Source organism: Callorhinus ursinus, unplaced genomic scaffold (assembly GCF_003265705.2).
Source record: "Callorhinus ursinus isolate GAN/ISIS: 27379988/994484 unplaced genomic scaffold, GSC_fseal_2.0 scaffold20, whole genome shotgun sequence".
NCBI classification, from domain to species: Eukaryota; Metazoa; Chordata; class Mammalia; order Carnivora; family Otariidae; genus Callorhinus; species Callorhinus ursinus.
Window position 1 is genome coordinate 25,839,938 of NW_027397082.1, and position 13,556 is coordinate 25,853,493.

A 13,556-nucleotide genomic window follows, 5' to 3' on the forward strand; every position below is an offset into this window, starting at 1 on the left:
TCAGGTCATGATGATCTCATAGGTTGTGGGAATGAGCCCCCAAGTCAGCTCCACGCTCAGTGGGGAATCTGCCTGTAACTCTCTCCCTCTGCCCCTCCCCCCACCCGCTCATGCGTGCTCTCTCAAATAGATAAATAAATCTTTAAAAAAAAAAAATAAACACGGGGTGCCTGGGTGGCTCAGTCGGTTAAGCATCTGCCTTCAGCTCAGGTCATGATCCCAGGATTCTGGGATCGAGCCCCACATTGGGCTCCTGGGTCAGCGGGGAGTCTGCTTCTCCCTCTGCCTGCCGCTCCCCTGGTCATGCTTGCGCACTCTCTCCCCTCGCCCCCGTCAAATAAGTAAATAAATAAATAAACCTTAAAAAAAAAAAGACGTAACTAAGATCAGATTTCTCTTTCCTCTGAGACCACTGACTTACAAGAAATAAGTAAAGCAAAAATAAGCTATAACTGCTAGTCCCATTCTCTCTGTGCCTAGTAGGAAAAAAAGGTGAGGCCCCTATTCCAAAAGTAGTGAAGAAGGTTATAGCTTCTCATTGCTTCAGTCAGGACTCAGCATCCATTTAAAAGGGTAGGTACTGTTACAGCCATCTGTGGGCTCCTAAGAAACCAATCTCCCTCATCTCATCTGGGGAGGTCCAGAAATTCGGCCAGGAGATCCCAACTGGCCTAACAGTGGCTTCACAGACTGGGTGTAGTCCTACCAGCTTTTGCTGCCCCAAGGAGAAAATCATGGGTTATCCCACTTTGGGGGTTAAGCAGGATATTATGACTTACTGAGAGTGGTCAGATATTAAGGAGTTGGTCTGCCCACGCTCAAGTCATACATTGAGCCTTTAAAGATTCACCACTCAGAGCCAAGGACAATCTTATATTTCGGGTATATTTCAGGTATTCAGCATTTGCCCCTAAATTCAAATTGCTGCACTATAATCAAATTGCATTTGCCCGATTCAACTAATTCAGGAGACAACATGGAGACTAATCTTATTTAAAAAGGCAGACGCATGGGCATCATAGCCTGAAAAGGGACGTGTGTCTCAATCCTGGCCAATGGGACCTGGGTAGGAGCAGATATCTGCAGGCAAGCTCCTAGGAAGTTTTCCTTCATGATCAAAAGAGAAGCTTGAGGATTTGGGGTAGGAGAGCCTCTTTTGGACACTTGGAGATGGTTGTCTATAATGTGATGACTGGAACTATAGCAGCCATCTTGAAACCACAAAAAGGACAAGTTGAATAAAACAGCAGAGAAAGTGTCTGTGCCCAAGACTGCTAAGGCACTGCCCAACCTGGGAATACCCTATCTTTAGATATCATATTCTAGAATCATAAACAATAAATATAAGCCATCTTCTAGTGAGCATTCTGAAAACATCCTAACTGATGCACAGGTCAATAAGAAAAAGACAACAGAAAACTGGATAAAGGATACAAACAGAAAACTCACATGAGAGGAAATGCAGATAGTCAAAAAACATCCTAAAAGATGGTCAACTTTGCTAATAATAAAAAAACCCACCAATGAACAAGTTTTTTTTGCCCAGATTTGTAAAATTTAGTAATACTAGAGTTGATAAGTATTTGAGGAAACAGGGCTCCTCAGGTTTCTGAGTAGATTGCAAACTGGCACACTGGTACACAATTTAGCATTTATTTAAATGCTAAATTATAGTTTATTAAAATTTGAAATGTGCATACCCTTCGCCCAACAATTCTACAGAAATACTGACACACGCACACAAAGATGTTTGCACAAGGATGTTCGATATTGCACTGTTTGTTAAGCCAAAAAAAAAAAAAACCTTAAATAGTCCAAAGTCCATGAGTAAGGAATTAAGTAAATAATTTATAATCCACTCTACTGTGGAATAGCCACAGTTGTACAAAATAATGGGCTAAATCTGTGTAGAAAGGCATTTGAATCTATTCAAGATATACTGTTAAGGAAAACATTCAAGTTGCAGAACAGTTATGCATTCCATTCTCATTTTTCTTGTTAAGTAAAATGCTTTTATATGTACTGAAATAAACCTGGGACAATATATAACAAAGAATTATCACTAGGAGGTTGATATGAAGCCCCTCAACTTTATGTATTTCTGTGTTTAGGAGTGTGTGTGTACGCATGTGTTTATGTATTTATTGCTTTTGCAATTAAAAAAATATTTTAAGCTAATCAAGCAACAGAAAGACCTGGTCTTCTCACTACTGTTCTAAGAGAACTACAGCCAAACGTCTCAATTCCTCCCAGATAACATGGAGCCCAAGATGCTAGATCCAGCCTGGGAAGCTGTCTCCTGTGCTTGAGGGTGACATGAAGTTGGCCCTGTGGCCATGAAAGGTAGTTCCAAAGACAGCATCCAGGAACAAAAGCTAAAGAGACAGCCAAAGAGCTCACCCCAAGGGGCCAGGCAGAGAGGCAAAAGCCACTGGATGAGAACCTCTGACACCAACCCAAAGCCAGCTAGCCCTGAATGGAGGGTGGTTGTGGCTCTGAAGTGATCTTCTGAACAGCTGAGGTGAAGTGTGGCTCACAGGGCATCTGCCACCTCAGGAGCCGGAAGGGAGGAAACCATGAGGTAGGGAACCATCAGCGAATAACCCAAGTATAAAGAAGCAATAAAGCATTATGCTTGTTTCAATTTCCTATTTAGGATGGTTTCAGATTTTAAAAAAGGAAAAGAGAAAACATTTACCTTCTTATAGTTTTTTAGGTGTAACTTAATTTCTTTCCAGTCATAGGTCTGTGACAATTTGCATACTGCCTTGATGCAAATAATTTTTTTAAGAGTACCTCATTATACTCCACTGGCTTGGAGGGATTTTATAGAATCAAGCCTATCTGTCTTCCTTTGACATTTGATTTTGGTAAATGATCATCAGATGGGAGAGTTGCTGCAAGATGGTGCCCCCCCCCGCCCCTGAAGCACTGGGCTGGGAGGAAGAAGATCCCTTCACCATTTCTATCCCCCGAAAGCAGTTTGTCTGAGCCCTCCAAGGCAGTCAGCCATCGCCCGACGCAGCCAAGCTGGGTGAGAAGTCCTTTTTAGGCAAGACATTAAAAGGAGTTGGCTGAGCAGATCTAAAACCCTTGGTCAACAGGGCGGAGCCAGCCCTGGGGCAGAAGTATTACTTCACAGTTGCATCGGCTTCCTGTGGCTGCCAATAGAGGCCGCATCTGGCGGCCAGCCCGCTGCAGAGAAGAGGGAACTCCGCGGAGAAGAAACTAGCAATGAGGCCCCAAAGGTGGAAGTGCAGCCTGAGAAACTTGAGCGAGCCTGGGACTGCGCCCCCAGCTTGCCTGGCCACTCTGCAGAGCGTGGCGCGGCCTGTGGTATCCCAGGGCTTCATAAGACGGGTGTGTGTCTCCTGTGGTGGGCCCGGTCCATCGGCGTGTCCCCCACATTACTTAATCCCTATCGTTTGTCCCATACCATAAGGCTATGAGGCAGGTGCTACTATTGTTCCATTTTTCAGACGGAGAAAAGAAGCTCACGGAGGTAAAATAACTTGCCCCAGGACAAACAACCAGGAAACAGAGAAGCCCGGCTTCAAAGCCCCCTGTGCGGCCCGTCCAGAGCCTGGACTATGACCACAGCACCTTCAGCTTTCAAGTGAAAATCAAGATGAGGTGAAGGTTAGTGCTGCCTCCAACTGACGCTGGGGATTGGAGCAATCTTGTCTCCTCCCTTGTAGGTAATATTTTGGGTTTCCTTCCTTGCACACAACCAGGCAAATGACTGCAATTCTAAAAAGAGATAAATATAAAAACAAGAAGTGAAACACTGCAGACACCTGAAACCCGACCATTTCTGCAAGTTCGAGCTAGCGGAGCCGCCGCACAACAGAAATAGTTCTGTCCTGTTTAGATAGGCTTTGTTTTGCTACATGGCTGCATATGCAGTGAAGTGATATCAAGTCCTGAGGGTCCACTCCTTTGATGAGTTAAACACACAAAGGCCTACATTTTGATGTAATCTGATAGCATGTAGTTCAGTCCTAGACAAACTGCAACTGTGAGGAAGTGATAAACCCAACTTCCTGCACAGAGCTGCCTGAGATAACACTTTCCATGGACTGGAAGAAAAAAAAGAAAGAGAGACATGATTGCTACAGAATTTTAAAAAGAACGATTCCATTCTTAATAAATAAGCCCTTTTCCATGGGGCTCCAGCAACGGCTAAGTAAAACTGACTGCAGTCAGGTGACTGTGTAGTATTTCCACATATGACTTAATTCTGGTTTTACTCATTGACGATACCGGTCACTGGAGAGTCACTTGATCTTTCTCTTAAGGATACGTTAGTTCAAACTCGAAATCTCAGGTATCTTCTTGGCCAGGAGAACATCCCTGCAGTTGACCAAGAACTCACATTGGGGGAACTCACATTGCATCCCACGGAGTCATTAAAGAGGCTGACTCAGTCTAGATAAACACACATTGGAAATGTTGCCAACTTACCGAAGGACCAATAACTATTTCCACAATGCCAGCACAAGGTCAGGGAGGTACTTTCACTAAGTGGGTCTAATAAATTGTGTCATATATAAACAACCATTAAGAGCTGACTGTGTTGGGAATTTTCTGTGAGTGCATTCACTCATTCACTAATTTGGCAAACGGTTATTGAGTGCCTACTGTGTGCTAGGAAATACAAGAGCAAACAAAGAAAGAAATAGCCCCATCCCTCAAGGACTAGTTAGGGAGACAGATATTAAACTAAACATACATATACGTGTAAATCAAAAGCATATTGAATGCTCTGAAGAGAAAAGGACAGGGTGGCCTGACTTCAGTTTTGGATGGGGTGGTCACTTCCCTAATGATGTGATATTTATGCCTGAGTCATCCAAGCCGACCAAGAGTGAGGGAAGAGAGTTTCAGCAGAGAAAACAGGCCATATCAAGGTCTTGAGTTAGGAAAGAACATGGTGCCTTCAAGGAGCTAAAGGAAGGCCATGTGTCCAGAATAAATTAAACGAGGAAGAGAGAGACTTATGACATAAGCCTGGAAAGTACAGAGGAGCCAGGTCAGGCAGGGGCCTTGCAGGCCATGGAAAGGAGTTTGGCTTTATTCTGAGCACATTGGGGATCATTCCACAAAACACCACTAAATCTCTAATAGTGTTTTGCTTCTATATTATTTTCTAGGCAAGAATCTCTGAGAAATGCAGCAGCCCTAACACTCTTTGGGGGAAAATGTGAGATAAAATATCTACAAGTAATTTAGAGCATCAAAGGTATTCCCCTTAGTTCAGCCAGTTCAGCCAAGCTACAAACTGGGACAGGAAAAAAAAAAATCAGGATGATAAAAAATTAATGAATCCCATGTCATTTCATTATTTTAATATGATTACAGAGTCATAAGGTAGCACGCTATAGAAAGACTGGCCATTTGGACCAATCCTCTTGTTTTACAAGAGAAGAAAATAAGACCCAGAAATGGACTTTGGAGATTCATTTGCTGCAGTCACTGGGATGGGAAAGTGAATGTCCTGGTACTGAGAACTTCACCAGCCTGTCACTGAAAATGGATCTGAAAAACTGGACTTCCAACATGCAAAACCAGTTTCAAGTTCTCCCTCCTTAGGGCTTCTTAATGTGTTGGTTTTATTCCACAGTCAAGTGATTTAAAGAGCCTTAAAGCACAGGTTAGTAAAAGTCATCTTTTCCTCTTGTGTGTATTTCCAAGTCCAGACCCTTGTGTTTCTGAGAACCTACTCTGTGTCAGCCCCACTGGCTACCTGGACCTCAACTCTAGGGGTTTTGAAGTACTGAGTATGATTAGAGATTTGCTTTTCATTCTGAGGCTCTGGACAAGGGATCCTGGCTTCCTTCAAGTGAAGTTACAGAACCTCCTGGTTTGAGGTTGAATCATGTTATTAAAAAAAGGATGGATACCTCCAAAACCAGTGACACATTACCTTTGCTTTTCTGACAGTTTTCCACTTGGGCTGACTGAATTCCTGCTATGTAGTAGCTTTCTGACCTCTGTACAGTTTCACTTTGTTGACCTCACATAAAATTCCCTACCTCTCTGGGCTTCTGCTTCTCTTCAGATGATGCCTGAGAACCTTGCATGCCCAACATTCTCTGTGTCCAAGATCAAATCAAAAAAAAAAAAAAAAGTTTAGAATCTTGACAGAAAACGCCCTTAGTACCATCACTTTGGGATGGAAGGAAGGAAAAAGGGAGGGAGGAAGGGAGAGAAGGAGAAAGTGGGAGGAGGAGCGGGAAGGAGGGGGGGAGGTAAGGTAAAAAGAAAGGAAAAGAGGGAAGAAATCATTAGTGAACAAACTAAGGAAGGAAAAAGGGAAAAAAGCTGTGCTTTCCAAACCTTTCTGCAACCTTGATAGAAATCTATTGGGCTTGAGCTGTGAATAAGTTATTGCTTACTTAGCCATCAAAACACAGACCAGTGGGGTATACCTAAGCACCCGTTGCAGATTTTGACTCTGGGTACCTTATGCGTCAGCAACCTCTGTTTAAGAAAACAAATGAAGTTTCAAGAAAAAAAAACTGTTAGAGAAGAGTGATGCTTTTTTTCTTTCAAATTTGAAATACTTTATATTGCAAAGATTTTGTGAATCGGTGACGTCTAAGAAAATCACTTAGCCCAGAGCCTAGCACTTAATAAATGCTCAGTAATTGTTATATAATGCTCATACTATGGAAAACCAGAAAGCCCAAAATCCAGACCTCTGAATTGCTCTGTGATTTAAGCAGGTGTCTCCACCTCTCTGAGTTTGTTTTCTAAATTTGTAAGAGGAATGGTTTGGATTGAATTGAATGAGGTGGTATTTAGGGTTTTTCCAGTCCTGCTCTCCAAGTCTGTTTCTAATGTGTTAGGGCACCCATGTTTGAGTTGAACATTAATATCATTTTAATGAAAATAATCTCAGGGCACTGGGGTGGCTCAGTTGGTTAAGCATCCGACTCTTGATTTTGGCTCAGGTCATGATCTCCAGGTCGTGAAACTGAGCTCCTTGTGGGGTTCTGCCCAGGAAGTGGAGCCTGCCTGAGATTCTCTCCCTCTCTCTTTCTCCCTCTGCCTTCCCTCCCTTCTTCCCTCCCAAAAGAAGGAAAAGAAAATAATTTCCTTCTCACATTATATTTTTTTAACTTTTTTTTAAAAGATCTTATTCATTTATTTGAGAGAGAGAACACAAGCAGGGAGGAGAGGCAGAGGGCAAAGAGAAGCAGACCCCCCATTGAGCAGGGAGCTCCATGCAGGGCTCCATGCAGGGCTCCATGCGGGGCTCCATGCAGGGGCTCTATGTGCAGCTCCATGCGGGGCTCAATCCCAGGACCCTAGGATCATGAAGTAAGCCGAAGGCAGACACTTAACCAACTGAGCCATCCAGGCGCCCCATCTCACATCATATTATAAAGCACCTACATAACTGTACAGATTTTGGAGCATTAAAATTAAAGAGAAGTAAATGGAATTAACATTTGCTTAAAGGACCAATCATAAGGGCAAATTTTGGGCAACTAATTAAAATGTAAATTCTCGGGATGCCTGGGTGGCTCAGTCGATTAAGCGATTGCCTTCAGCTCAGGTCATGATCTCAGGGTCCTGGGATCGAATCCCACATTGGGCTCCCTGCTCAGCGGGGAGCCTGCTTCTCCCTCTGCCTGCCACTCCCCCTGCTTGTGCTCTCTCTCTCTCTCTCTCTGATAAATACATAAATTAAAAAAAATCTTGGGGGTGGGTGCCTGGGTGGCTCAACTGTTAAGCGTCTGCCTTCAGCTCAGGTCATGATCCCAGGGTCCTGGGATCGAGCCCCGCATTGGGCTCCATGCTCTGCGGGAAGCCTGCTTCTCCTTCTCCCGCTCCCCCTGCTTATGTTTCCTCTCTGGCTGTGTCTCTCTGTCAAATAAATACATAAAATCTTAATAAATAAATAAATAATTTTTAAAAATACAAATAAATCTTAAAATGTAAATCCTCTTAATAAACGTGAAGTTAGGGGTGGCGCCTGGGTGGCTCAGTCATTAAACGTCTGCCTTCGGCTCAGGTCATGGTCCCAGGGTCCTGGGATCGAGCCCCGCATCGGGCTCCCTGCTCTGCGGGAAGCCTGCTTCTCCCCCTCCCTCTCCCCCTGCTTGTGTGCCCTCTCTGTCAAATAAATAAATAAAATCTTTGGAAAAAAAAAGAAATGTCAAGCTAGGGAGTCTGGTCCTAATACTGCACTGTGGTATTTGGAGGATCTCAAGAGTTTGCCCAAGCTCTGCTGGTTCTTAATTCAATCACAACATCTGCTCAAAACTCAGGACTTCCTACAACTGGATTTTAAACACCCCTAGGAGACTGCCATTTCCTTGAGGGCTTCTCTTCAAGTAAAAATGTTTTTGCCTCCCAAATTGAGTCAACACATCTGTTCCTACCTATCTTAAAAGCTTCATCAATTCAATAATTGTCCAAAAGGAAGAGGGAAAAAAAAAAGCTATTGTGTGATGAAAAATTCTGGCAAATCTTAAGAAAACACATTCTTAAAACATCTCTCATTTCTGAGAAACAAAGTAAAATGTATGAATTGTTTTTGGTTTCATGACTAACAAAATGATTCATTGCTACAATGAGGTATTTTGACCATATCTACATAAAACAAGTATGAACATTCAATTGAAAAAATAAAAATAACTCAATTAGAAAAATAAACTTTGAGTACCTCCTCTCTAAAAGGCACTGAACTTGGCCTCAAAACACTAGGGCAAGTTGTCATGCTCAAGTTTAAGCTATTTAGGTGTTAGCTGTAGTTTCAATGCACTGAGAAGTTTCTTTACAACTCCTCTGTGCTAACACAGTAGCCACCAGCCACATGTGGCTATTGAGCACTTGAAATGTGGCTAGTCAAATTGAGATGTTTTGTAAGAGTAAAATACACACTAGATTTAGAAGACTTAGAACAAAGAGACAATGTAAAATGTTTCATTAATTTTATATCAATTATATATTGAAATGACATTATTTTGAGTATATTGTGTTAAAAATATATTGTCTTAAATTCATCTGTTTCCTTTCACCTTTTTAATGTAGCTGTTAGAAAACCTAAAATTACATATATAACTTGAATTTGGTTCACACTGTATGTCTTTGGGGAACTTCTGGCTTAGACTCCTGGCTTATTGTTTATTCTAAGGCTTAGAATCTACCTAAGAGTTCTTACTCACAAACACCTTATTCTTATTTCCAGAAAGATTCAGTCTGGTGTCATCTTACAGATTTGTAACTAGAAACTAAACTTGTAAAAGTATATCTGCAGTGATGAATATTTTTTAAATGAAAAGATATTCATATTAAATTTGGTGGGGAAACAGAGGTTTAAAAACAGTATATAATGAAAAAATACCCACCCACACTTATTTTTTTAAAGATTTTATGTATTTATTGGTCAGAGAGAGAGAGAGAGTGCACAAAGGGGGAGCAGCAGGCAGAGAGAGAAGCAGGCTCCCCACTGAGTAAAGAGCCCAATGCGGGACTTGATCCCAAGACCCCGGGATCATGACCTGAGCTGAAGGCAGATGCTTAACCGACTGAGCCACCCAGGCATCCCTCACCCTCCACTTATAATTAAAGAAATATAACTAAGACAAAATAAGGCAAGTATTTAAAAGTTTCATAATACCCACTATTGATGGTGATGATGGGAAACAGCATTTTCATATGCTATTTGTGGGAGTATAAACTGGTACAAGCTCTTTGGAGGGCAACTCAGCAATAGCTATCAAAATTTACAATGTATATATCCTTCAATCCAGTATTTCTATTTCAGGGATTTTATCTTACAGTTATATGGATATATTTATGCAAATTTCGTAACAGCAAAAGACCACAAATGATCTAAAAGTCCATAAATAGGAAACTGGATAAATGTTTTGTTATATTCATATACTGGAATACTATACTGCCAATAAAAATGATGACAGTCTCAATATTAGTAGTAGAAGTATTAAGAATTATAATACTACTTTTCCCAGGCGGCTGCCAAAGATGGTGGAGGGGCAGGTCTTGGTGCTTGATGGCCGAGGCCATCTCCTGGACCGCCTGGCGGCCATCGTGGCCAAACAGGTGCTTCTGGGCCGGAAGGTTGTAGTCGTGCGCTGTGAGGCCATCAACATTTCTGGCAATTTCTACAGAAACAAGTTGAAGTACCTGGCCTTCCTCCACAAGCGCATGAACACCAACCCATCCTGTGGCCCCTACCACTTCCGAGCACCCAGCTGCATCTTTTGGCAGACAGTGCGAGGCATGCTGCCGCACAAGACCAAACGAGGCCAGGCTGCCCTGGAGCGCCTCAAGGTGTTTGATGGGATCCCACCACCCTACGACAAGAAAAAACGGATGGTGGTTCCTGCTGCCCTCAAGGTGGTGCGCCTGAAGGCTACACGGAAGTTCGCTTACCTGGGGCGCCTGGCTCACGAGGTTGGTTGGAAGTACCACGCAGTAACAGCCACCCTGGAGGAGAAGAGAAAGGAGAAGGCCAAAATCCATTACCTGAAGAAGAAGCAGCTCATGAGGCTACGGAAACAGGCCGAAAAGAATGTGGAGAAGAAAACTGATAAATACACAGAGGTCCTCAAGACCCATGGACTCCTGGTCTGAGCCCAGTAAAATTGACTGTTTATTCCTCATGTTCGGCCTGGCCTGCCCTTCCTCCATCGCCGCCCTAGGATATGGGGGACCCCCAGGGGCCGCTGTCTGGAGCCACAGGCAGCCTGGGGCTTAGAATGCTGGGAACACAGAAAGGGCTTTAGTCACTGCTGTTAATTAAGAAAGGCCTTCTTTAAAAGGTTAAATTCTAAGAGCTTTGAGGCATAATTGCCTGTGACCTCATTTCTGAGACTTCTAAGAAATTGATAGTTAGAGCAACTATTTCACTGTTGGCAAGAGATCTGGAGAATGTTTGGAGGGGAGCCCTGTGTTGTGAATGGGGTGTGTTTAAACTCGCAGCAGGTCTGGGTGCTATACTCTCCAGCTGTTAGGGTGTGAGGATGCTGGGGGCCAAGCCTGGTGTTGTACAGCGGTAGTTCCAGATGCATAGCCTAGGAAGTACAGCCAAGGGGTCTCAGGCACTGCCCTTGTGCTTTCCCTGTATTTTGTGATCCAAAACTAATAAATTATTTTTAAAGAAAAAAAAAGAATTATAATACTAAGAAATATTAAAAAAAAAAGGCACAGTGCAGGAATCAGTTACTCAGATTTATTTGAGATTATGTTTTCTGCCACCAGACAGAATGAAAGTTTAAAATAATCATTAAATTGAATTATAGAAAAAGTTATATTTGGGATGCCTGGGTGGCTCAGTCAGTTGAGCATGTGCTTTCGGCTCAGGTCATGACCCCAGGTCCTGGATCGAGTCCCACGCCGGGCTCCTTGCTCAGCGGGGATTCTGCTTCTCTGCCTGCCGCTTCCCCTGCTTGTGTTCTTCTCACCGGCTCTGACAAATATATAAATAAAATCTTAAAAAAAAAAAACTTATAAAAATAAAAAAGTTATAGTTTTCTTCTGAATTTGGGTGACTAAACATTTATTATACCTGCCACATTTGTGTTTATAGAGGTCCTTCTGGAATCAGGACAGATTGAAGAGGAGCAGAACTAGAAGGCATCTTATGTAAGGGCCTGGCACATGGTAAGCACTCTATAAATGCCTGTTGTCATTATTAGTCATAATAATTCAAGCTAAAAGAGATGCAAACTAAACCAAGGTAGTGATAGCAGGATAAAAAAGAGAAATGACCCATGTGACAGCTATAGAAAAAGCAGAATTGACAGGACCTCATGACTGAAAGCAGGTAGGAGCTAGTAAGCTAGAGCAAGCCTTCGGGATAATTTCCAAGGTGGGCTGGAGGAGCCAGGTGGATGATGGAGCCCATCTCTGAGTCAGGATACTCAGAAGAACATGAAACTTTGAGGAAAAGATAAATTCAGTTTAGGACATTATAAATTTTTTTTTTAATTTATTCATTTGAGAGAGAGAGAGAAAGCACAAGCAGGGGGAGGGCAGAGGAAGAGGGAGAAGCAGGCTCTCCACTGAGCAGGGAGCCCAACATGGGGCTCTGTCCCAGGACCCTGGGATCATGACCTGAGCTGAAGGCAGACGCTTAACTGACTGAGCCACCCAGGTGTCCCAGGACATTATAAATTTAAAGAGTCCTATGAATCTCCAACCACAGCCACTGAGTGATTGGATCCATTTCTCCAGAATTCAGTGAGAGAGGACTAAGTTAGAGTATGTGTCTTCACTGTAGGGGCAGTGTCATAGTTAAAGCTATGTGTTTGGATGAAGCTATTCAGGAAGAGCTAGGGACGAGACCAAGGGAACACAATGCTTAGAAAGTGTTATGGACTGAATTGTGTCCCCTTTCTCAAAGCCGTGTGTTGAAATCCTAACCCCCAGTACCTCAGAATGTGACATTACTTGGAACTAGGGTCATTAGAGATATCATTAAGTTAAGATGAGGTCACTAGGGGAGGGGAGGCTAATCCAGTATGACTGGTATCCTTATAAAAAGGGGAAATTTAGACACAGGGTCATGCACACAAGGAGAACACCACAAGACAATGAGGAAGACATCAGGGTAATGCTTTTACAAACCAAGGAATCAACCTTGCCAACACCTTGATCCCTGATTTCAAGCCCCCATAACTGTGAGACAATGAACTATTGTTTAAACAACCCAGTTTGTAGTACTTTCTTATGTAGTACCTTCTTATGACAGCCCTAGAGATAAATACAGAAGGTAAATAGAATGAAAAGTGTACAAACAACATTTAGATGGTGAGGTCCAAGAAAGGAGGAAAGCCAGAAAAGCATGGCAACACCAAGCCAAGAAGAAAGAATTTCAAAAGGAGGTCATGGTCAACAAAATCAGATATTTCCAAGAAGTCAAGCAGGGAGACAGAAAAGGTGACCCCTGACAAAGCAACAGAGAGGTCATCATTGACCTTGGGAAGAGTATTTTCAGTGGAGTGAAAGAGATGGAGGCCAGACTGTGGTGGATTAAATAAGATGTGAGAAAGAAAAATGGGCCTTTCAGAAGTTTAGAGAAGGAAAGAAAAGGAGAGAAAGCAAGCTAAAGTGAGATCATTGGGTTACATATTTCTTTAATGAGGAAGATTTGGTACAGCTACCTGACAAGGACAATGAGCCAGTGGAGAGGGAAAGGTTGAAGGAGAAACAGAGAGATGACAGAAATGGAGATGGAGACAGAGATGAGAGATGGAGATTGGAGATGGAGAAGGAGATGGAGATGAGAGATGGAGACGGAGACGGAGATGGAGATGGAGACGGAGATGGAGACGGAGATGGAGATGGAGATGAGAGATGGAGACGGAGACGGAGATGAGAGATGGAGATGAGAGATGGAGACGGAGACGGAGACGGAGACGGAGACGGAGATGAGAGATGGAGACGGAGACAGAGACGGAGATGAGAGATGGAGATGAGAGATGGAGACGGAGACGGAGACGGAGACGGAGATGAGAGATGGAGATGAGAGATGGAGACGGAGACGGAGACGGAGACGGAGATGAGAGATGGAGATG

General features: G+C 43.1%; 1 pseudogene; it reads left to right on the plus strand.

Moving 5' to 3' along the window:
* The first annotated feature begins 3,075 nt into the window (after positions 1-3,075).
* The window catches only part of LOC112830970 (large ribosomal subunit protein uL13 pseudogene), a 13,147-nt pseudogene continuing 2,666 nt past the window's right edge, over positions 3,076-13,556 (plus strand).